This window comes from Lissotriton helveticus, chromosome 10 (genome assembly GCF_964261635.1).
Source record: "Lissotriton helveticus chromosome 10, aLisHel1.1, whole genome shotgun sequence".
NCBI classification, from domain to species: domain Eukaryota; kingdom Metazoa; phylum Chordata; class Amphibia; order Caudata; family Salamandridae; genus Lissotriton; species Lissotriton helveticus.
In genome coordinates, this window is record NC_136071.1 from 997492494 (window position 1) to 997516761 (window position 24268).

The 24268-nt window shown below is 44.0% G+C and overlaps 1 protein-coding gene across 1 annotated transcript in view; it reads left to right on the forward strand.

The window, feature by feature from the left end:
- TMEM196 (transmembrane protein 196) overlaps positions 1–21236 on the forward strand; it is a 413699-nt gene extending 392463 nt beyond the window's left edge. The window contains exon 6 of the mRNA XM_078664414.1: positions 20655–21236. The gene's annotated coding sequence lies outside the window, so the exon portion shown is untranslated. The remainder of the gene's footprint in view (positions 1–20654) is intronic.
- Positions 21237–24268: the final 3032 nt, after the last annotated feature.

Consider the following 24268-nt stretch of genomic DNA (forward strand, 5'->3'; position numbering starts at 1 on the left):
GACTCTGAGATCCTCGTCCCTTGGATTTGCACAAATTCCAAAAATAAAAAGAGCACGCTGTGGAGGAAAGCGCTTCTCATTCCTGGCGTCCAAACTTTGGAATACACTTCCACTACATCTCAGAAGTCTATCTAATAGACTTGTTTTCAGGAAAGAAATTAAAGCATGGCTCTTTCCCCAGCAACAGTAAGATGTCTTCATGATTGAGCTTTTACTCTAACACAGCGCCAAGACACCTCGGCAGTAGTGCGCTTTACAAGTAAGTACAGTCAGTCAGTCAGTCAGTCATGTGTTCCACGTTACCTGAGGTGTTCTAAGTCCATGTTCTGGGTTTTCTAAACATTGGGAGTTTATAAGAACCAATGAGACACTGATTTCTAATCTGGTAGGGGATTTGGGGTACTAAGGTGAGTTTTGGCGCACCCTAATTCACTGAGGATCCAAGTCTCTATGCACAGTTCTGTGTAGGAGCAGAATCCCTGCGACATGGCGCCCGATCGTTGGTGGTCTTATTACATGACAGTTGAGTAGTGCTATATTCAGTCCTTAACCCCTTCACTATTGTTTCCGGTTAACAGTGGTGTCAGACAAACCTACCTATACTTACATAGGTCTTTTCAAGCTTGAATAATTCAAAGCGGTTTCCTTGAATTAATACCCAGTTGTGCTACGTAGTTTTCTTTGTACCTCTTTCTTTCTGTGTCACTATGGCCGCGGTGGACATTCCACAACATAGTTACATTGCAGTGCGCAATCTTTTGCATACTTATAATGTCCCCGTGGATGGGATGGCTGTGATCATGGTTGAGAGTGCGGAGGTGGCTTACCCGTACGAAATTTTTTACTTGTGGGTGACCTTCCCGGCTGTGAACGCAAATACCAATGTGTTCGACACGTACACTCCCACTGCTGTGCCACAGGAGTATGCTCCATACAGGGCACAGGAAGTTCCAATAGACGCGTGGCAGCAGCGAGTATGGTTTAATGGTGTCCTACCCCACTCTTTGACAGCTCCGAGGTTAGGTCCCTTGTCCATTCCAGGCGCGACTTGGCCTGTTTTGGCTGGATTTACACCTCATCCTCAGCATGGGGCGTGTACCGTTGCTGAGTTAAGATGACTACATGTAGTCGCAATTAGCGTGATTAGGTCGTTAGTGCAATACATTACCCGTAATCTCCCGGGCGGGGCCCTAGGTGGTGCGGTGCTTCCTGCCGGACAGGGCGGAATGAAGCTTAGTCCTGTAATGGTCAACACTGTAATGGGCAAGCGCCCCCAGGATAAGGATGATTTTCCTTTCTGGCTTGCCGAAAAGTTTGACCAGCTGAAAGTGGTATTTCCTAACACGACTCCTGGTGAAAAACACAGGATTCTGACAATTAGCATGCCAAACCCCAGAAATTGGTGACTGTGAGTCGTGGGGAAAAACCTTTGCGGCAGTGTATGCGAGGTGCTACGGCACTCCGTCTATGACTGTCCTTCCGACGGTCATTAAACGTGTTCAGGATGAGCATGGACCTGAGGCAGCAGTTGAATTGGGTATGCGCCTATGTGGCTCCTTTGATGTAGTTTCCGATCTCATACTTGCAAATGTCAAGGGAGATGCGGTGAACATTCAGGTGTCCAATGCTTTGCAGGCGGTTCCTGATGCCGACAAACCCCGACAGTTACCGAGGATTATTGTGGCAGCTTATAAGACCGTGGGCCGCAATAGCGTGGGAGTCAAGCCATTTTCCACTAAGGAGAAAAAGCAACCCTTAGGGTCGAAGTCAGAGACTGACGAACAGCCCAAGACCAAAAAACAAAATTGGCAGAAAAAACAAAAACAGGGTAAACATCAACAACAAAACCTATTTATGACTTGCGCGATCGCGTGACGATAAAATCACCTGATCGTTTTCAGGTTTCTGATCAACGCTCTCCTCGCTCTTTTCAGGAATCATCGGCCTCATCTACCGGTGGTGAAGGTGGCGGTAGAGGTCGGGGTGGCCAGCAAGGACGTGACCAGCCCCGCCCGAAGGACGGTAAAGGCAAGCAGGACGATTCTACACCGAAGAGACCCCAGTTTCAGAAAAAGAAAGTCGCCGCTTTAACAGCGAGATATGCCACAGATAGTGAGAACGCAGCTTCGGAATCAGACATGGGCTCTGACCTTGCTGGACAGCTCGGCGGAGATTACCATAGTGAGAGAGGCCCTGCGTCCGCTACTGAAGGTGACAGCGACTGACCGTTATGTTGTTGTGGAGACAGCTGACACTAGAGTAGCTCCCCCTGATAGACTTTATGAAATAGTCCTTTTAGTTGAAGGTGACATACAACGTACCATAAAAGGGGTATTTTGGGAAAATCTTACAACTACCTATGACATTTTGTTAGCGGAGGCTGACTGGCCCCCACCTTTTGTGCTCGCAGCTCCGAGAGGGGAGGAGGTAATCCTCCCTAGTTTCGCGCACACTGTCTCGAAGGAGCATGCGCTGAATTTTGCAGAAGAGTGGGCTAAAGCCCTTGCACCGGCTCTGTACCGTACACACTGTGGTTGGGATAAATTTTCCCCACACCACGAAATTCCTTTACGGTCTATGCCACAGCCTCAACCTCAATATCCCATTAGACGTGAAGCTAAGGCTTCTGTCGCAGAAATCCTTGAACAATTGGAATATCAAGGTGTGATGGAAACATGTGTGTAAACAATTAATAACTCTCTTTTTACTGTGACCAAACCTGACGGATCGTATCGTTTGGTATTGGATTACCGGCATTTGAACTCGTATTGCCGTACCTGTGCAGTACAGAATACTCGCGGCTCTGCCTTAGTGGATAGTCTTGTGCGTAAGCGGTTTAAAACCACGCTTGACATATTCAACGGTTTTTATGCCCACCATTTGGATGGTCTAAGTTCCCAATGGACCAGTTTTACGTGCTGCGGCGAACAAAAACAGTTCAAACGTTTACCAATGGGCTACAAGAATAGTCCAGGCGTATTTGCTGACCGCTTATTCTCTCTCTTGGAGAGAGTAGTCACAGATGCATGTTCGTATGTGGATGATATTTATCTCACAGACGACGGACTTTGGGAGCATCGGTGTCGCGTTGATCGAGTGATTTGTAGCTTTGCGGACTTTGGCTACAAATTCAACTTTGCAAAGTCTCATATTGCGGAGTATACAGTGTTGTTCCTGGGCTACAAGCTCAACAATGAAGTTCGAGGATTGGCTCCTTACTTCTTGGAGAAATGCGCACAACTGCGCGCTTCGACAACTCTGATAAAATTACAGTCTTTGCTGGGATTTTTGAATTTTGGGCGAACATACATTCCTGAATATGCCCAGCGTATCAAGCCTTTATATGCTTTGATACAACATACTTTTACCAAATCGTGTTGGCTGCCAGAACACTCAGCTATTCTGCAATCTTTGCAGGCTGATCTGCTAGAATCTAAATTCTTACTGACTCGTGATAACCACACCAACCTGGTGATAAGAATCATCCCTGGGGCGGTGGGTTTCACTTACCTTACTTTTAACAAAGGAGACACAGTACCTATTGCTTACAAGTCACACTTGTACACTTCGGCTGAAATGCGATTTTCCACTGTGGAGAAAGTCTTAACAGCAGTGCAGATGGCGATTCTTAAGGAACGTGCTCTGTCACAGGGAAAACGCATGTTGGTTGTTACCCCGTTTCCTGCATTAGAGGCAGTGACGAAAGCCAGTGTACCAAATTCTAAAGCTTTGCACCCACGGTAGATACAATGGGCAGCATCATTGACATCTCCGGATGTAACATTTATTTTTGATGCCTCCTTACAGTCGCAAGAGTTTTTGCAATATGAATTTGTTCATCCTGCACCTATGGCCATGCGGGCTTTGGAGGATTACCGTTGTATCATTTACACTGATGTTTCGGTGCAGGTTGCGCATGGGTCTAAACATGCATACGTTTCCGCTTGCACCATTGTGGTAGGTGCCATGGTGAACGATGAGTTCAAGTCCAGAGTAGTGCATACGCAGACTCCAGGGGACTGCACCGCACAATTGGCAGAGCTTCGTGCTCTGATGCTTGCATTGGAGTACGCTGATCCTAGTGTGCCGACGCTTATTGTGAGTGATTCTTACTACTGTGTCCAGTCTTACAATGAAAACCTGTTCTTTGGATTCAGAATGATTTTCGTGATTCCAAGGGTAGCACCATAAAACTTAAAATGATCTGGGTCTGAGTGGCTGAGCTTAAAGAGCAAATGCCACTTGTATTTGTAATTCACACTTTAGGTCATCAGCGCGTGGGAGTCCACGCTGATGGCAATTCACTTGCCGATGAGGCAGCAAAATCAGCAGTATCGACATATTTGGTTGCAGCGGTTACACGTTCCAAATGTAAGATTGATGATGATATCATAGCAGCTGTTGCTGCGACTGAGATGGGAAGAAAATATCCTAAGGGGTTCCCTTCAAAGTATACATATCACTTAAGTCCTGATAAAGTTCCTTATGTGAAAATACTTGACGTTGGGGAGAGATTAATTCCCAACGCGGATCGCAGACTCACACTGCTCACAGCGGCCCATGAAGGAGTTGCGTCTGCGCATGCGGGCGTTTCGGCTACTGTGGCTCAGTTACAACAGCGTTTCTGGTGGCGGGGACTGTATAAACAGACACGTGAATATGTCCATCAATGTGACATTTGCCAGCAGTTTAAGCCATCAACTGCTGAGCGTCCGCCACAGACACAGTTGTACATATCTAATAAACCACTTGGTTGTGTTTATTTAGATCACTGCGGTCCTTTTTCTTCTGATATTGCGTATAAGTATATCTTAGTAGTAGTTGATTCACGCACACGCTTTGTGTGGGTATGGCCTCACCGCAGCGCTGATTCACGGACTGTCATAAGAGATTTGCGTGTCTTTGTAGGGATTTTTGCCTGTGGTACCTTCCATTCGAATCAGGGTCCTGCTTTCGCCTCTAAGGCGTATAAGGATGCCATGACTTCGTTGGGGGTCCAAGTCAAGTTTTCATCTCCATACAGACCTGAGGGTAATAGTGTTGTGGAACGAATGAACCGTGACTTAAAGCAATCTTTGACAGCTCGAGTTATAGGCACTGGCAGGAACTGGCTGGCCCACCTCAATGGCGTGCAGCGTGCTCTTAATATTCTCCCTAGAAGGTCTCTGGGTGGACGGACCCCATAAGAAATGCTCTTTGGTATCAAGATGTATGTACCGGACCTTGACGGTCTAGACTCGGCGGCTGTTGCTGCCTCCTTTGACGTAGATGAACATTACAATGTTTTACAGACTCTACAAGAGACGAGAGACAGTCTTGCAAAGGAACATTTGCCATCCACCTTCGATGATGCGTTGCAGATCCTGGTAGTTGGCTGGCTACCCCAAGTTGGTGAATTGGTTCGGGAGAAGATCGAAAACAAGAAAGAATTTGGTCCCTCTTATTGAGCTCCAGTTCCAGTGCTTGGAGTGAGGGGCACAAGAACAGTCATTTTACCACCACTTCCAGGCCTTAAGGAAAACAGGTATATCTCCATTGACAATGTCAAGATACACAGAGTGGCCGATTCTTCTTAGTATGACACCGGCAGTCTCATGTCCTTCGATAGTGAGAAATTCAGTTTTGGCCACGGCTTCTTATCCTGAGCCTGAGGTTGCCTTCGAGATGCCTGCAATTTCTAGTCCTTTATTGAGTACATTGCCTGGTACTCAACTTGATGAAACTGACTACACTTACCCAACTGACTTATCAATGCCTGATTTACAAACTCGCTTGGCCACAGAATCCAGATTTTCATTTGACACTGTTTCACACACATCAAGAAAGCCTTCACGGATAACTGTTTATGCAAGATTTTTTCAAAAACATTTTTTAATTCCCCCTTGGACATATATTTGGCTGGTGCTTTTTTCGATTTACCTTTTTATGTCAATTGGTTTTGTGTTTTATTTCTTCCGTATCGTCAATGGACACTATGTCGAAGAGAGAACATGCATTCGACATATCAATGGAACATTGGAACACCATTCCGCTTCACACACTGCGCACAGATTGAAGAGAGACTTGGCTTTTGTTAACATCACTGCTTGGCCTGTCCTGGATGGGATAGTATAGGATGCTGTTAAATTTTAGATTCATGGCCCCACTGAGGTTATATATATCCCTAATGTACTTAGAGTTAATATGGGGGATGTAGTTAAACAAAATATACGTTCTGATGATTGGGATGTTCAGGCCGTAGAAGCATTGTTTTCTGATATGAAATATTATGCTGCTTTTGATGCTGAAGATTTGTATTTAGAGTCTGCTAACTACGGTGATTTATATTGCTATCAACATTTTGGCAATCACTACCTGCATAAAACTAATACCAGGAGGAACACTGTAAATTATACACAATGGGAGCATTGTCCAGCTACTATACAAGGCAGTTCTGCATCCTTTTTGAAAAAGTAAACTTATTTTACTGATTTTAATCAGTCCAATCCCAAAGCATTTCATTTTAAGATGACCGAAAAGTCCATATCCAAAGTAAAGACTTACCGATACTAAATTATTGTACTCGAAGTCCTTTCTAGGTCAGTTAGCTGTTGGAGGCTACGAGGTGTGGAAGGAAACAGTTGACCTTAAATCTGTTTGGGGTTCTAAAAATTGGCAGGTGCAAGGCACTGAGGCTTTCCACCGTGCATGTCTCATCCCGAATCATATGTTGTTTTTGAATTCTACAATTTCACAGACAACATGCTTTGGATTGGCTACCTCTAAAAAATTAAATGCTCCTTCTTTCCCTGATTAAGCAGAATATTCAGGTTGGGGTAATACTACAAAATATTCGATCAGCGAGTTACAAACTCTGTTGCTGAATTCTTCTTTTAACATATCCAGTTTGGATCCCAATGGCTGGTTGCTTTGGCACAAAAGTGCTGACTTGTGCCAGCATCATTTTCTGGGTTTGGCTCAAGGCTTTACACAGGTCAGAGTAGATCCCCGTTTTTAAAGTGACCATTCTGTGACTACCTATTCTGTAGGCAAGTTATGTCAGACTTGGCTCAAACATTCTACCTTGGCGTCAGTTAAACAGCATTTATCTAAACTGACTGACGATGTTGATCTGAATGATTTCATAAAGGGCCCGGATAAAGGTAGATCTAAAAGATGGATATATGCTGTTTATAACGAATTCTGAAAAATATCCCAGATTGAGGCGGCAACCAGCCTGAGAGCTATAGATCAAGCAAATTTAGAAAAGGTGCTGGCAGTTGTAGATAATAGCATTAACACGCTTTCTTCCCGCATTTACACGTTGGATAATATTGCGTCATCTGTTGTTGATATTGTGCAAGATGAAGTGTCTGTATTGTACCATGGTCAAAATCAATTGCGTTCTGTTATGCAGTTTGCTTGGACCCTGCAGACTCTCAAGGCCGGTAAAGTGCCATGGCATTACATGAATACCTCTTCCCTATTTGCCCCATTTAATTTGACTGATAAGCAACGTTTGCTTTCAATGAAGGATGCTTCTTTTTCCATGTTACACATTGAACGATTAGAGTCCTTACCGTTTTCTGTGGCAGAGGCCACTACTGCAACGTGGCTTATCCACGGGTTGATAATTCTACTGTTTCCTCTGTTCGAGTTTAAAAATTGTATGAAGTACTTTGCCATTGGTAGATACAAGCCTCTTGGTAGTTCCTATCTCCATGAAGCCTGGTCGCTTCCATTTACATATAGATGCCTTAGGGAGGGCAAGGAAGTTTATTTGAATGGCGAAGAATGCACTGAAACACCGGATCACTCATTAATATGTACACATATCCAATTACACAGCTCCTGTAATCAAGACAAGCCTAATTTAACCCGTGTTTTGAAAGGTACCCCGTGCCGGCTATCGTTCCCACATTCGCTTTACTGGCAAATGGGAGTTAATTACTATTAAACAATGAGAATTGCTGTGGGTTAATAAAAGGCATTGCTTATGTCGTTACCGTCATTGAGCGTGTGGTTTGCTGTAAAAATGTGATGTATCCACCCACGCATGGGAAACTGGATGTTTCCATCTGGCCGAGGATTCCGACCTTGAAAGCAGAGTTCAATAAGATGAGTCGCATAAGAGCTCTATTGTCCCAAAAGAAGTTGCCCTCACATCTTCTCGTGAAACATTTGTCCTTTACGTAGCTAACACCCGCACAGAGGTACATGCTTTATTAAATACTGACTTGCCATTACATTTCGGTGAATTAATTCACACAATCTTTAATGCATCCTCCACAACTGGGCTGGCGCACTTTTTTAAAGTGGTTAGCAGCGGCCTTGTGACTTTGTTTCAAAGTATATTTGGCGTCTTTCCTGCTTTCTTTCATTTGATCTTTTCCAGCCTGTTTGGTGGATTTCCCATTTTACTGGCGCTGGCTGCCGGCGTTCTTTTGCTGTTTTGCTTAATTCAAAATGGATGCACATCCTGTGTTTCAAGATGAGCTGTCCCGAGTGGCACTGTTTCGCAACAGAATGCTTGAATACTATGGAGCGCTGCCACTCGCCACCTTAAGTGCAACTTATGGATTATCGTTTCGATTTTCCTATTTTACATGTGTCCAGCCTGTCTTTCATTGCCTGAGCTGCGATTTCAACAGGCCCTGGATTTGTGTCTCTGCAATACGGTGTCTCCTGATGTGGATTATAACCAGCTCATGAGCCCCTTAGTTGCTCATGAATTGCTTTGTTCTGACGGAGGGATTATGGCCTTTGCAGCGATGCATGGAATGCTGGGTCATTGGAATATATTCACAGCGGCGCAAGATTTCTTGGCACACAGCTTCATTGAGAACCCACCGAGTTGTCCTCTGATGGTGCTAGAGGCTCCGGTAATTGAAGAGTATGTATGTTCTTTCCCAATATTAAATTGGATGGCTGAACAATTTTCGGATGAGAACAGTGACTTCCTATTGGAAGCTGTTGCTGCCTATTTTGCATATTCAATGTTAGGATGAAGTATTTCATCACCATTAATTGGACATTGAACATTTTTTTTTTTTATTATTTTTTCTGGCATATGACAATATTCTCCGCCCCAGGCCTATTGACTTTGCCTGAGCTAGTGACTAAACTTTCTTGCTTATGAGATTTTGGGTGACATTTTTTTACATTTTTTCACTTACGCAAATTTGAGCTGACTATTGTTCTTGAACTCTGCATTTCGAAATTTGCCCCTTAGCTTATCTTATCTTATCCGTGCTCCGATCAAGGGAGGGTGTCATATAGATATGCCTTGCTTTCACACTGTGTTAAGTTAGCATGAGCTTATTAGGAGTTTAAATGCCATTTTACCTTTCTGCTGCTTCTGCGCACGGCACATATTGTTATTAGAGCTTTGAGCCTAGTAGAATGCTTTGCTTCACACGAGAATAAAATGTTTTGCTATTGTATCAGCTTTGCTTGGTAAGCTATGTCTGTACAGTGAGTGCCGAGGCCTTCAAGGATGTTTTAACACAGTGGTTATTGTGAGGTCTGATCTTCGCACGTTCTAGACATAACATACATGCAGCTGCGGCCAACTTTGGCTGCAGGCGCGTTTTATATAACTATGCTGATTACTTTGTTTCTTATACTATGTTTGCTTACATTAGCTAAGATACTGTGCTTGAGAACACTGCATTAGAAAATAAACATTTAAAATGTGCATGTGTCTTCATTTACTCCTCATTCTGGATTGATATGGTTGTATAACAAAAGAGTGTTCATGTGTTCCACGTTACCTGAGGTGTTCTAAGTCCATGTTCTGGGTTGTCTAAACATTGGGAGTTTATAAGAACCAAAGAGACACTGATTGCTAGTCTGGTAGGGGATTTTGGGTTCTAAGGTGAGTTTTGGCACACCCTAATTCACTGAGGTTCCTGGGGCCTCATTTATGAGGCCTTGCGTGAGTTTTGCGCTTCCGATGCGTCACTTTTTGTGACGCATCGGCGGTGTAAAACTTGCCTCCTGATGCGCACTATTTACAAAGTGATGCATCTAAGCAGATGCGTCACTTTGTAAACCCCTGCGGTACATTATACCTGCGTCAGGTATAATGTATGCAAAGGGGGCGTTCACACGCAAAAAGCCTCGTAATAGTGACGCAGTGAAATCTATGAGATTTCACTGCGTCACTTTTAGGACGCTGTTGCGTCAAAATCTTGCGCCTGCCTCACAGCAGGCGTAAGACTGACGCAAGCCCTTTCACAGGGGGCTTTCCCCATGTGAAAGGACGCATTGCTGGAGTTGCGTCACTTTTGTGACACACCCCAGCAATGCGTGACTTTTGCGCTTACAGATGCGTCAGAAATACTGACGTATCTGTAACTCCTTGCGACATGATGCGTCATATTATAAATATGATGCATCAATCATGTCGCAGGGAGAGCGCAGTGAAAAGTGACGCATCGCTGTTTTCACGCAGCGATGCGTCCCTTTTCATAAATAAGGCCCCAAGTCTCTATGCACAGTTCTGTGTGGGAGCAGAATCCCTGCGACACTACCTCACATAAAAACCGATACCCCTACACAATAATATATACTAAATTTAATAAGATAATAGTATGAAGAACAATATCATCATAAAACAGTTGTGCACACAGGGTTACACACAAGACACATTATAAGAATGATTGACAGCGTAAACAAAAACAGTGGCTGAGGAAAAATTATACATAAAGAATGTGCTGCACACAAGCACCTGTGATCAAGATCCAATCACTGTATCAAATATGTCAATCCAACACCAGCATTCCTGTGTTCAATTTCTGCCTTAAAGTCTAATCCTGTTTCAAGACGAGTAGCGGCTGGTGACAATATTAAGTGGTAGGCTGAGCAAACATTCACTGAGAGACACCTGCACTGCCTTTAGACTCAGTGCCAAACTTTCTCAGTCGTGGCCTGTTATAAACGGTACTTATAACGAGCCACAATTGGGATCTGTGGACTTGAGGATGAAGGCAGGGCAAGTTTCCGAGGTTTCTCACAGTGCCTTTCAATGGGTCAAAAAAGTAAAGCATAATAAAAGAGTTTACTTACCCATGCCGCATGCTCAGTGTACTACTTCTGCAGTTCCAGCTGGAGTCTCAGAGCCTCAGCCAACTCCACTGTACCACTCCAGATGCTTTTCTCATGCTGTTGGTAATGTTAACAGTAAAAGAAAAGCACCAGAATTGGTTATAGTGGGCTGGCTTGACACTCCTTAAGGCACTGGGCACTCGTGTCTTCTCTCCACCCACTTGTCTTAGACAGCTCGGGTGGGAGAGGTTTAAAGTGAGTGTGGCAGACAGGCCGTCGCAAGACTGCCAGCCAAAGTGACATGCGCTCTAAAAACTGCTGTTCTCACTCCTCTAGCAATAGCCCTGCCCTGCCCTTGCATCTTGGGCTGCCATAGGAAAAATATGAAATTGTAATAAAAACAGTTAATTGTCATTTTATTTTTCACTTTGTCTCTACCTTGAGCAGGGGAAGGGCAATGGTTATTAGACCAAAAGGGAGCAGCCACCACTGTTAAAGACCATAAATGTTAATTAGTTGTCCCACAAAATTACCCACAGATAAACAAGGTAGATAAAACAACTGTGATTGGGTCACCTTTTTAGGGTATCCTAATACATTAGTGCTTATTCCAAGCATATTAAAGATGATAATACTTTCAATGATATCTTCAATCTAATGTGTACCTACAAGTAGTACCGGGTCTTAATACAAGTCTTATATAATATACCTTTACTACAATCCATCTGAGAATTATTTATGTTAGCCCTCTGAGTGCTAAAGATGAGGCCTTCTAATCTCATTGGGCCTGGCTGCACTGAAGACAAGACCATATAGTCCTTAGTAATTAATTGGCTATACTTGGCTGATATCTCTCAGTCAAAATCTCTATGCAAATATGACAATAATTGTTTTTGGCATAATTGTCTGATGAGGCTCAGATGCTGTCATTATAATACTGTAATTTGGGACTACCAAAATAATATATAATACCACTATTGATTCATAGGTATATATTCTCAGAGAGTTGCTCACTCTACCCATGAGTTGAGTTACATGCCCCAAACGGTGTGACCCCACATTGAACAATAGAATTAGACATGCGCTTTTCTTTTGAACTGCTGCTTTCAGAAGTTGTTTCTCTTTGTACTAGATGGAAAACGGCAAGCCTGGTTGTTGGTCCATCACTTCTAATTTCATAATGCATATATCATTTCTACTGGCTTTTTGCCATGGTAATGTGATTACCATAGTTGATGATTCACATGCTGACTGTCACATTTAAAATGGATTTATGAATATACCACTCTAGCTGTTACCCACAAAGTGTGAAATAATGGGATTTCTAAGTAAAGTCTATTAAGAATAAATATTTACAAATTCAAAATGGTTACAGATATGATCATAACTGTATACAGTTAAAGCCTTTAAAAGCACCAGGCCTATGCCCGCATACATAAACGTAAAGCATACATATGCAGCTCATACACAGATACTGATGTGAGATATCTATAAGGAACAAATAAATCACTATTATCAACAACATTTTCTTTACTCATTGTGATTGTACGTACTAATCTATCTCAGACTGAAATTTGTTGGCAAAGTTATGTTATGTAGGCATTCTTAATATTGTTAAAACATTAATTTTATCTTATCCAGTTATAACTTTATAATAACATGTATAAGTTCTAAGGACAGAACGCCTGAGAGAATCTTTTGGGTCCCCTTCTTAAATGGTGCACTCCTAGTAGTGAAAGTGCCACCCTGCACAGTTACTATGCTTGAAATGTACAAAGTGTTTTATTAGGTGGCTCAGTTAGGAGAAAAAGCAAAAAGGGTAAAAGGCGTCCTTGGTAATCTTGTAAATCATGATTGCAGATGAGATTAGTATTTAGGAGGGCAGCAATACACCAAACTCCTCATGACATCAGGAAGGGAATGATCCTGTTTATATATCCAGAAGCAGATCCAGAAGAAAGTTTAATATGCAAGGAGCAAAAATATAGGATAAAAATGTTAACGAAAGTGTAACACATGAAATGAAAAATAAGGGGACATATGTGTTGTAATACACCCTTCTCTTGGAAATGCTTCCTTTAATATCATTTTAACATGTACTCATATTACAGGAAAAGGCTCCACCGTATCATGATTTGAAAATCTCTCCTAAAATCCTATGCGCAATCCACCATCTTGGAGAGGGCAGACTATAAAACTAGTGCACGCCCTTTTTCTAAGATTCGCGGCAGTCAGATGGCTGAGTGCTGCGTCTCGGTGTTTCTCTGGCTGGCTGACAATGAGAGCAGTGATCCTACCTCTTTGACATCTGCAGGGCATCTTTGTATGCTCCAAGTAAGCTTTTAGAACGGATATAACAATAATAAACTCTGTATTCATTTGCATAGTTAGGTAATAGTATAAAATGTTAATGACATTTTAGGGTTTACAAGCTAACTCCCATTCTCATCAAAAATACATTTTCTAGTTTGTAAGCCTAAGGAAAAGGGCCTCCCATTTTTTCTCTTTATGGTTTTCTACCACCTCATTTTTTTAGTGTTGGTGCTGTCGTACAATTGTGAGTACATTTAAAGCTGAATACATGTAAGCAATGAATAATCAAATGTGTGCTTGGTTTGGCTATTACACACCAAGGATGTTTCTTTTTTGTAAACACTGCAAGTAAATGGGGCTCAATTCATAATCATATTTTAGTAAGCTAAAAGTCTGCTTATTATATATTTGATTTTTTTTTTCTTTTTTTGTAAAAGTATACAAACATTTGCAGGTAAGAATACAATCTAAATAGGTAAGGATTAAAATTCCCTTGACAATACTGAAAAATAATGTAACATTCTTTGCACACAGGGACAGTTAAAAAAAATCATACCAGAATATATTATCAATCAATCAGCATTTGTAGAGCGCAGCATTGTCACCCTGGGGGTATCTGGGCGCTGGGGTGCAGGGTCTCTGTCAAAAAGCCACATCTTGAGTTTCTTTCTAAAGTCCACCAGGGACAGTGCTGTTCGAAGGGGGAGGGACAGGTCATTTCAGGACTTGGCAGCGATGTAGGAGAAGGAACAGCCACTGCTGTGGCTGCGATGGATGCAGTGGGTGTGTGCATAGCCTAGTGAGGAGGAGCACAGGTGTCTTTATAGTGTCGTGTAGTTCCTATATGACCTCTACAGGATCTGTGCGTTTGGAAAACAAAAACTGTGGGACTGGTGGCAGACTAATTCTGTACACCCCCACCGGGTATGTTAGCCTTTCAGTATCAGCTAGCTCACAGTGCCACTATAACCTCCTCCTACCAAGTAGAGAATAGGTTCTGGCAACCTCAGAACATGACAACCCTGAAGTCTCAGGATCGTGGAAACAATGTACTACTTTTCGCTCAGTCACTCGTGCTTACTTAGTTTGTCTCAGAGAGATACACAGAATAACTAGTTAGGCGTTTTACAATAAGGATTTATTGCACAGTTGTTATTCTAGTGTAGAATAGATGAGCTGCAACAACTGTTAGACAGTAGCATATATATATATGTTTAGCAGTACTAAGAAAGTAAATGGATGGTATAGCTCGACCATCTTGCAGCTATCATGAATACATACAGATATATAAAATACATGACAGTAAAAAGGTCCATACTCCTATGATGCTTCCTAACTAGATGTACCTAAGTGTACCTAGCATGTATGTAGGTGTTTAAGCCAAGAATCCCTCCAGGATTTTAGTCATCCCCAATACCTGAAGTGAGAGACTGTGGTACCCCGTCCTGGTCTCGAGTTGGACACCCGCGTGGAATGTTAGACCACTGCTAGCTGGAGTATCTGCATGCTTTGCAGGTGTGCGTGACGTTCTAGGAACTAGCATCCCTTCTGGATGGGGAACCAGTGGATGTTTCTGAGGTGGGGAGTAATGTGGTTCAATTTGGGGAGGTCCAGGGTGAGTCTGGCTGCAGCGTTCTGTATGGTCTGGTGACATCTGAGGAGCTGGGTGGAGATGCCTGATTAGAGCGTGTTGCAGTAGTCAAGGCAGCTGGCGATGAGGGCAGGGGTGACAGTCTTTCTGGTGCTGACTGAGATCCACTTGAAGATTTTTTGGAGCAGGCAGAGGATGTGGAAGCAGGAGGAGGTGACTACCTTGACTTGTTGTTTAATGTTCGGTTTGCTGTTGATTATGATGCCTAGGTTGCCTGCATAGTCTGTTGACAAGGGTATAGGTTTCAGTTTTGCTGGCCACCAGCAGGGTTTCCATATGGATGTGTTTTCCCCAAAGATCAGTACTTGTCAGAGTTGAGTTTCAGGCCATTGGCTCTCATTCAGCTGCCTACATTGGTCATGGCGTCGCAGACGTTTGTTCTGGTGTAGGAGTGGTCTTCGGTAAGCAAGAGGATGAGTTGTGTTTTGTCTGCTTAGGAAATGGTAGGGCATGGTATTTGACCATTTCCGCGAGTCATGTAGGTGTTGAACAATGTGGAGATGAGTGATGATCCCAGGGGTAAGTTGCATATGATGTTCTTCGATTCGGAGGTGTACTGAGGCAGCTGGATGCTCTGTGTGCATCCTGTGAGGAAGGAGGCAATCCACATGAGGGCATTTTTCTTTATGGTGATATTGTAGACTCACCTGTAAACCTCTTGATGAGGGTGTGGTGGGATACGATGTTCAATGCAGCATAGAGGTCGAGGAGGAACAGGACTGCAGACTCCCCATGGTCCTGGAGGGTTCAGATGTCATCTATAGCAATGATCAGTGCTGTCGCCATGCTGATGATTGCCTCTGAATCCTGATTGGGAGGTGCCAATCAGGTAGTTTAGTAACAGGTATTCGATGAGCTGTTGATTGATGGCCTTCTAGAGTACTTTGGCAGGGTACGTTGAAAGGAGATTGGTCAATAATGTTTGAGTTTGCTAGGGTTAAAGGAGGGTTCCTTCAGGAGGGGTCTGATCTCTGGGTATTTCAATCTGTCCGGGAAGGTGATGGTAGTGTTGAGGATGCTGGTGAGTTCCATGCTGATTTGGTTGGTTTCAAAGTTGTACAGTTGGATCTCTGTGTGTTTCAATCTGTCCGGGAAGGTGATGGAGGTGTTAAGGATGCTGATGAGTTCCATGCTGATTTGGTTGGTTTCAAAGTTGAATAGACGGTAGGGGCAAGGTTCAGTGGGTGCTCAGGAGCCAATGGATGACATGATGGCCATGGTGGTCTGTGTGTGAGTGGAGACCATATAGGGGTCATTAGGCTAGTGTGTGCTAGGTATTTGAGGCTGTTCAGGTATGAGAACAGTGGGTTGGGGGATTGAAGTTGCTGTAGATGGTAGATATCTTGCTGTGGAAGAAGTCTGAGCGCGTGTCACACAGTTCTTGGGAGAGGTGGATTGTTTTTTCTGTGGCTGCTGGGTTGGAGAATTCCTTAATAGTAGCATTTATAACACGCAAACAGCTACCTCAAGCAGAGGTGTCCCGGTGCTGAGCGGAGACCAGGTAGGAAATCTGGGCCAGTAGATATCCCTGGCTAAAGAGCCACATCTTCAAGATCTTCCTGAACTCAGTTTCTGTTTCCACCAAGCGCATTAGCAATGGCAAGGAATTCCATATCCTAGCGGCCCTCACTCTAAACGATCTTCCTCCCATTTGGGACTTAGCAAAGCGAGGTACACAGAGCAGGTGCTGGGAATTGATCTCAGTGTACATTTAGGTAGGTATGGGCAAAGCTTATGTCTGAGATACCTAGGTCCTTTGTTGCATAGGGCAGGAAAGGCTAGGGTCAGGGACTTGAACTCAATCCTTTTTGCAACTGGGAGCCAATGCATGTGCCTTATATGCGGGAGCTGTGGGAGATGTGGTGGTGGAATGGTACCCATCGGTTGAGTCTCGGAGGAGTCTCGCTGCTGCGTTTTGTACCATCTGAAGTCTCTGGATCAGGTATGAAGGTAGCCCAAGGTACAAACTGTTTGCATAGTCCAGCTGCGAAGTCACAGTCGCAAGCACATCAATGCGGTCTCAGTGCTGTAACCAGACCGGAAACCAGACTGAGTATCATGTAAGATGTCTTGTGCGTCGATGAAGTTAGCAAGTTGACGTTGAGCCAATTTTTCTAATATTTTTGCGGGTGCAGGTAGCAGTGAGATTGGATGGTAATTGCCAAGCTCCTTGGGTTCGGCATTCAGCTTTTTTAGCAGAAGTAGTAAGGATGCATGCTTCCAAACCTCAGAGAAGATGCCGGAAGAGAGCGACATGTTCCAAATGTAGTTTAAAACTGGATTAATCCAGTGAGCCAAAGATCTGAAAAGTTTGGTTGGGCAGGGGTCTGAAGGGGAGCCCGACTTGCATCTTAAGATTTTGGCCATAGATTCCTGTAGGGATATAGCATGGAACTCAGAGAATGTGCCACTGGATGTTATATTTTCCAATGACAGAGGTGCCGCTAAAGACTCTCCATCCGTGTAAGAGGCATAGACTTTCTGAATATTCTCCGTAAAAAAGTTGGATATGTTTGTGCACAGAAAAGAAGAGGGCAAAATCTTTCCCTCAATGACAGTTGGACTAGTAAAGGATCTGACAACCCTAAAAATCTCTTTACTCGAATTTTCAGCCTTTTGAATACGCTTGACAAAGAATTCCCTTCTGGCTGTCTCCATTGATTAAGACAGCTTCTTTAAGGCTTCCTTATAGGCTAGTTTGTCCTCCCGGGAGTAATTTTTCCTCCATAATCGTTCTAGTCTTTTAAACCCACTTTTTTCAATTCTGAGGTCCGCCGAGAACCAGGGGGCTGGGGGAGACTCTCTCGGGCCTTAACAGATCTCAGTGGGGCCACTGTATCGAGGGCAGGGGTAATCCTTAAATTGAATGTGACTGCGTCCTCATTCGGATTGCCAGTACTCAATGGTCCTCTAGCTAGGAGCGCAGGGCCTAAGCTGTCTGTTGTAGCCTTTTTCCAATTCCTACTCAACACCAAATGTTTGCCTCCCCCCAGCTGAATATTTGCCAGATTAAATGAAAAAAGGGACCAGAAAGTGGACCGTCCAAACCAGACATTGAGGGACCTCGACTCTCATGGTTGAGATATTTGGGAAGATTAGGTCCAGAGTATGTCCTTCTCTGTGCATGGGGGCATTTACATGTTGAGTAAGGTTAGCTCCATTAAGGGTCATTACTAGCTGAGAGGCCTAGGGGCACGTAGGATCATCCACATGGAGATTAATATAGCCTAGGGCCATAAAATTGGTGTAATGTATTGATTTCTGGGCAATCAGATTACATAGTTCCTTGACTATTGAGAATAGTTCTTTCGTGTGGTTGGCTGTTGTATCGATGCGGGCTGTCAAGGCTGCTCTCTTGGCTTCCTTCATGCGCAGGTGGTGATTGCTGTGGGCTCCATGTTGAGAGGCTCTATCGGAGGAATTCCTGGTGGAGTGCCAACGTTTCTCGAGTCAGTGGCAGTGTCACTTAGTAGTTATGAGCTCTGGGGTGTATCAACTGGCTTGTTTTGAGGTTTAACTGTTTTTTTGCTGGTTTCATTGGGGCGACTCTGCTCGTGCATTTGGTGAGCCAAGCGGAGAACTTCTGTGCGGCCTCATGACACCACTCTAGGGCATCATGCTCAAATCCTCGTCCCTCTGCAAACACGCCACAGAAACCTGTGACACCAACACCACTCTCTCCCCCGATGTTGCATTCATCACTAAAACAGGGCCAGAATCAAGCTGAAAAAAGGCAGGAAACTGATTGCAAGAAACGAGCAGAAAAGGCAAAAAGTGGGCAAGAATGAGCAGAAAGGTGGAAATCAGAAGGCAAAAAATTTGCAGAAGAGGCAAAATAGGGCAAGAAATTATCAAAAAAGCAGAAAACAGCAAGAAATGAGCAGAAGAGGAAAAAAGGGCAATAAAACAGCAGAAAAGGCAGAAAACAGAGGAAGAAACGAGCAGAAAAGGCAGCAAGAGGACAAAAAAACGAGCAAAAAACAGAGTACCAGAAATGAGCAGAAGAGGTAAAAAGCAGGTAAGAAACGGGCAGAAAAGGCAGAAACTGAGGTCACAAAATGAGCAGTAAAGGCAGAAACAGAGGGCAGTAAGTGATAAAGCAGCAAGAGTGTAGGACAGGAGACCTGTAGCCGGGGGAACTGGCATGATATATAATATGTATCTTGTTAAAGTAGAATATGACATCCAGTATGGTGTAAATACAGGCAGTTCAATGTGCTGGATAACATATGTATGTGATACAGAAGTCGAAACGAAACCTACATATCAGACACCTCCTTGCTTGTACTACAAATAGCAAAGTAGTCCTGGATAAAATTAGAATATAGTAATCTTTGTATCTCTAACCACTAACAGTATTAATTTGATCATCAATCTTCACGGCCTCCAAACATGGGGCCCTATGTAGAGTTTCACAGATTCGATTATCTGACAAAAAGACAGAAATCATGTCTTCCATATTACAAATGCCGTAGAGTATAATGCACTTGTAATACGGTAAACAGTAAATCTGCGACGTTTGTGGTAGAGTATCATATCAGGCACACTGTAAATAAGGCCCATTAGCTAGCAGTGCTTAATTCAATCCAACTAATGAATTAATGTTCACAAGTAGGACAATCTTTCAGTAGAAATGACTGGGCACGAAAATACAAATCTAAATTCACCCTTTGGTAGTAGATTGCAGTTACAGATTTGTGATAAGTCCTATAACCATTTACGTCTTAAATCCTTCAGGGGAACCACTTGCTGTCTGAAATCATTTTACTTCAAACATAGGAGGCGAAGTTTATCCAACTCCTCTGCCAATCAACTGGGCGCACCCATGCTCCTTCTCTACAACTATAAAACATACAGCCAACGTTGATCAGTCATGCCAATGTACTTCTCTGCAGCCACAGATTTAATCAGTAGGAGTATATATGACCATATCGAGATTCTATGCAACAGGATACAACATCTGTGAATTACAAGATTCAATGAAAGATGTAAATATGGCTCAATGTATTCAATGTAATTGTGTTTATACTTTCCTAATTTGTAATTAAAAAAATCATCCAAAAGGAGAAGCTTCTCAACAAATCAAACAATAAGCACTCAAGTTTGTAAAACCCAAATATCTTACTGTGTCAATCTAAACAATGACAATGCGGCAAGTATTTTAAATCACATGAATGTAACAGACTCAAATTAAAACAATTACTAAAGGCTGAAAACAGTTCAAGAATAAAAGACCGTAGCATGAAAATAAAATGTGTTTTTTTCTTGCCACCTATCACCCCCAACCTGTAACATGACACCTGTTTTATTTCATCTATAATATGAGCCTACTGCATTGGAAAGCAAGAATTCTAAAGCTGGTTTGTCCAGTTTCGTGTCTTCTTTTGGTAAACCCGCTCTTAAAGGTAGGTCGAACATTATGATCTTTACAGACAGGTGTTATCAACATAAAAATTAGTGATTTGTGTGTGCTTCTAGCTCTGATTATTGATTTTATATGTAGTCGACCTTCAATTTGATATTTTACAGTTGTTTGAACTACAATTATTGCTATCCTAAAACGGTGCTTTCTAGAAAGAACATGGCTATTCTCTGTCCGTTAAAAGTTTAACTGATTTAAACTCTTTTTTTAACATCAATATTCTCTTTGATTTTCTTACAGGAGATACAAGACAATATAAATTATGGAGGAACACAGCTTACCTATAATGGAAGAGTACAAATCATACATAGCGATCAGGACTACCATTATTAGGTTTTTTCTGCAATGAAGGAATTAATTGAAATACTACAATGCACTGTAGCTGGCATCAATTCCTACATTTCGTCAACTGAGAATGCAGCTGTTAAAAATGATTTTTACTTCTTGGATTTTGCTAATAAATATTCGTCTTTTTTGGCTGAAAGGATTTCTGGAAGTTTTGCTATATTTTAAAAAGACTTTACAAACTGTTCCGTTTTTGAATTTTTAGAGTATGTAACAGAAACGTAATGTGAAAATGCACAATAACTTTTCTAAGAGCATGTACATTAGACTCATGAAAGGCTAGCATTTCAAAAGTATAGTAGAAGTTTCAACTTTGAAAATGCTGGTAGAATTTTGACTTTTAAGAGATCCAATGTGTTCTGAATGCCCTCAAAGAAAACTTCATCAATGCCTTGTTGCCCTGAAAGTGTACATAATGACTATTTGTGAATGAAGTATATTTTGTAACTTGTTAATAAAAAATAGAAAGAACAATTATGCTCATGATTCAACAAATGTACCTGCTTTTTCTTTTACATACTTGTCACATTTTACAAAGGTTTTCATAAATCATACCTGATTTGTGCAAGTTAAAATGCTGCAACAGTGGAGCAAGACCACTGATACTCATTGTCAGTGAAATTGCTCTCCCTCCCTCGCAGCTCCACCATTAAGTGAGGCCTTCCCCGAGCCCTTGCACTCTTGAGTGTTGGTGTTTGAGGACCTCCTCCACCCGCAGGTTTCACCTGCACCTGTGCCTCATCCCTGGTGGTCCAGTGGACTTCTGTCTCCATTCTCTTGCTCAGCTTTTTCTCTCCTGTTTTACTTTTTTTTCCTGACTTCTATATCCCCCCTTCACTCTGCTTCTGGGTCTAACCTCCATTTTGTGTCGTTTTCCCCTCATTTCAAGCTCCCACCTTCACACTCCTTCTGTGTCTTTCCTCGGTTTTCAATCATTTTTACCCTCATCTTAATCTCCCCCTTTCACTCTCCTTCTATGTCCTCTGTGTCTTTCCTCCACTCTTTCTTGCACTTTTGCTGCCTTATTTGCACTTTTCTCTCTCTTTTTGCCTTTTTCCTTTTGCCTTTTTCAGCCCGTTTTCCCTGCTGCTGCTGCCCCTGCGGCCCCTCACCCCCAACATGACCAGTGCGACCGGCCCAATCCAGCTCCCGCCTCCCAGCTGTCCAGCCCTACCTGACCCCTACCTAATGGTGGCTGCCAAAGCCAAGCCTATCTGCGCCTATCCGCGACCCGACTGTGACCAGCGTCAGGAACCCTGGATCTCTGCACTGCCAACGCTACGACCCAGTGGCAATCCACGCCCTCAACCTAGGCCACAACAACAACGGCAAGCTAGCATCACCAGCAGACACCCACGGACCCTTCAGCTGTCACTGCTGCTGGCACACCTGCAGCACCACCAAGACCACGGACCCAGCGCAACCCGTCCGCAAGAACACAATCGAACCGAAGACCCTGCAATGCATCCTCCTCAACGTCCAATCCCTCCACAAACGCACCACTGAAATCTGGGACCTCCCCGACAGCACCACCCGAGACGTAGCATTCTGTACCGAAACCTGGACCAACACCACCTCGGGACCGGACATCGCCATCGCCATTCCCCAAGGATACAAGATCTCCAGGAAGGGCCGCCCCACCCGCCCGGGAGGAGGAATCGCCATCATCCACAAATTCACCCTCCGCCTGAGCACACTCCCCGACGAGCCCACAGACCTGATGGAACACCTTCACTTCAAGATACTGGCCAGCCATACCTCCACCCTTCGAGGAACCCCCATCTACAGATCCCCTGGACCCCGCTGACTTTTTGCCAACTCCATCGCGGACATCATCTCCCCGCATGCTGTCGCGTCCACCAACTACACCCTACTGGGAGACCTCAACTTCCACCTCAACCCCAGCAACACATCCCTCTTGGACAACGTCCACAACATTGGGCTCCACCAGATCATGACTGAACCCAAGCACTCAACAGGACACACCCTCGACCCCCTCTTCACAACAGGAAACTCCATCACCTTCAGCCCTACCACCGAACTCCCATGGATTGACCATCGATGCGTCCACTTCACCTTCAGAACACCCACCATCCACAGACACCATCACCTGCTCACACGAAGAAACTGGACCAGATTCATAGACGACCAGCTAACCTCATCTCTCTGCAACTCCACCCCAACCATCGCGGAAAACAATGACTTCAACACTGCAGCCGAAACCCTGCACAGATGTATCTCGGACAGTGGCGACACCATAGCCCCCCTCAAGAAAAACAACAACACCTATGCCAAGAAAGCTAGATGGTTCACCACGTACTTCGAGAGTCCAGACGCACTTGCCCCACCTCGAAAAGGTCTGAAGGAACACCAAATCCACAGAAGCCCACAACAACTTCAGAGCCGCCACCAACGCCCACCACCAACTCATTAGAAAAATGAGGAAAAAAGCAATTGAATGCCCACTCATGCACACAACAGCAAAGAACTCTTCAACATCATCAAGAAGTTCGCCCAACCCACCAGCATGTCCACCAACATCCCTCCCTCACAAGACCTCCGACAAACTCAGCACCTTTTTCACCACAAAATCAAGAGCATCTACGACAACTTTGGCAAAGACAACCAACACATTGAATCATCACCAACCACCCCGATACCCTGAAGCCAGCGATCGACAACTGGACAGCCCTCACTACTGAAGACACACTGAAGACGATGAAGTCAATTCACTCCGTGGCCTCCACGGACCCCTGCCCCCACCACATTTTCACCAGAGCCGCCGACACCATCGCACCAATACTCTGCCACACCATCAACCGCTCCCTGGCAACCACCTTGTTCCCTGATGACTGGAAACAGGCTGACATCAACCCCCTCCTGAAGAAACCCTCAGAGAATCCCACCGACCTCAAAAACGACAGACTCATCTCCCTGCTCCTGTTCCCAGCGAAAGTCATCGAGAAAGCCACCAACAGCCAACTTGCCACATTCATCGAAGAGCACAACATCCTCGACTCCTCCCAATCCGGCTTCAGGAAAAAACACAGTACGGAAACCGTCCTCCTTGCCGCACCAGATGACATCCCTACCTTAGTGGACAAAAGGGCAACAGCAGCCCTCATCCTCCTGGACCTCTCAGCGGTGCTCAACACAGTCTCTCACCGCACCCTAATACGCAGACTCCACAAAGCAGGGATCTAAGACAAGGCCCTTGACTGGATCCGCTCCTTCCTCTTCGGCAGATCGAAGCATGTCAGGCTCCCCCATTTCCTCTCAGACACTACACCTACCACCTGCGGAGTCCCTCAGCCCTACGCTCTTCAATGTCTACATAGCTCCGCTCGCCACATTGTCAGAACCTACGGACTCAACATTGTGTCATATGCACACGACACCCAACTCATCCTCTCCCTATGCAATGAACCCAACACTGCCAGACACAACTTTCCAGAAGGCATGGAAGCCGTCGCCAAATGGATGAAAAACAGCTGCCTACAACTAAACAC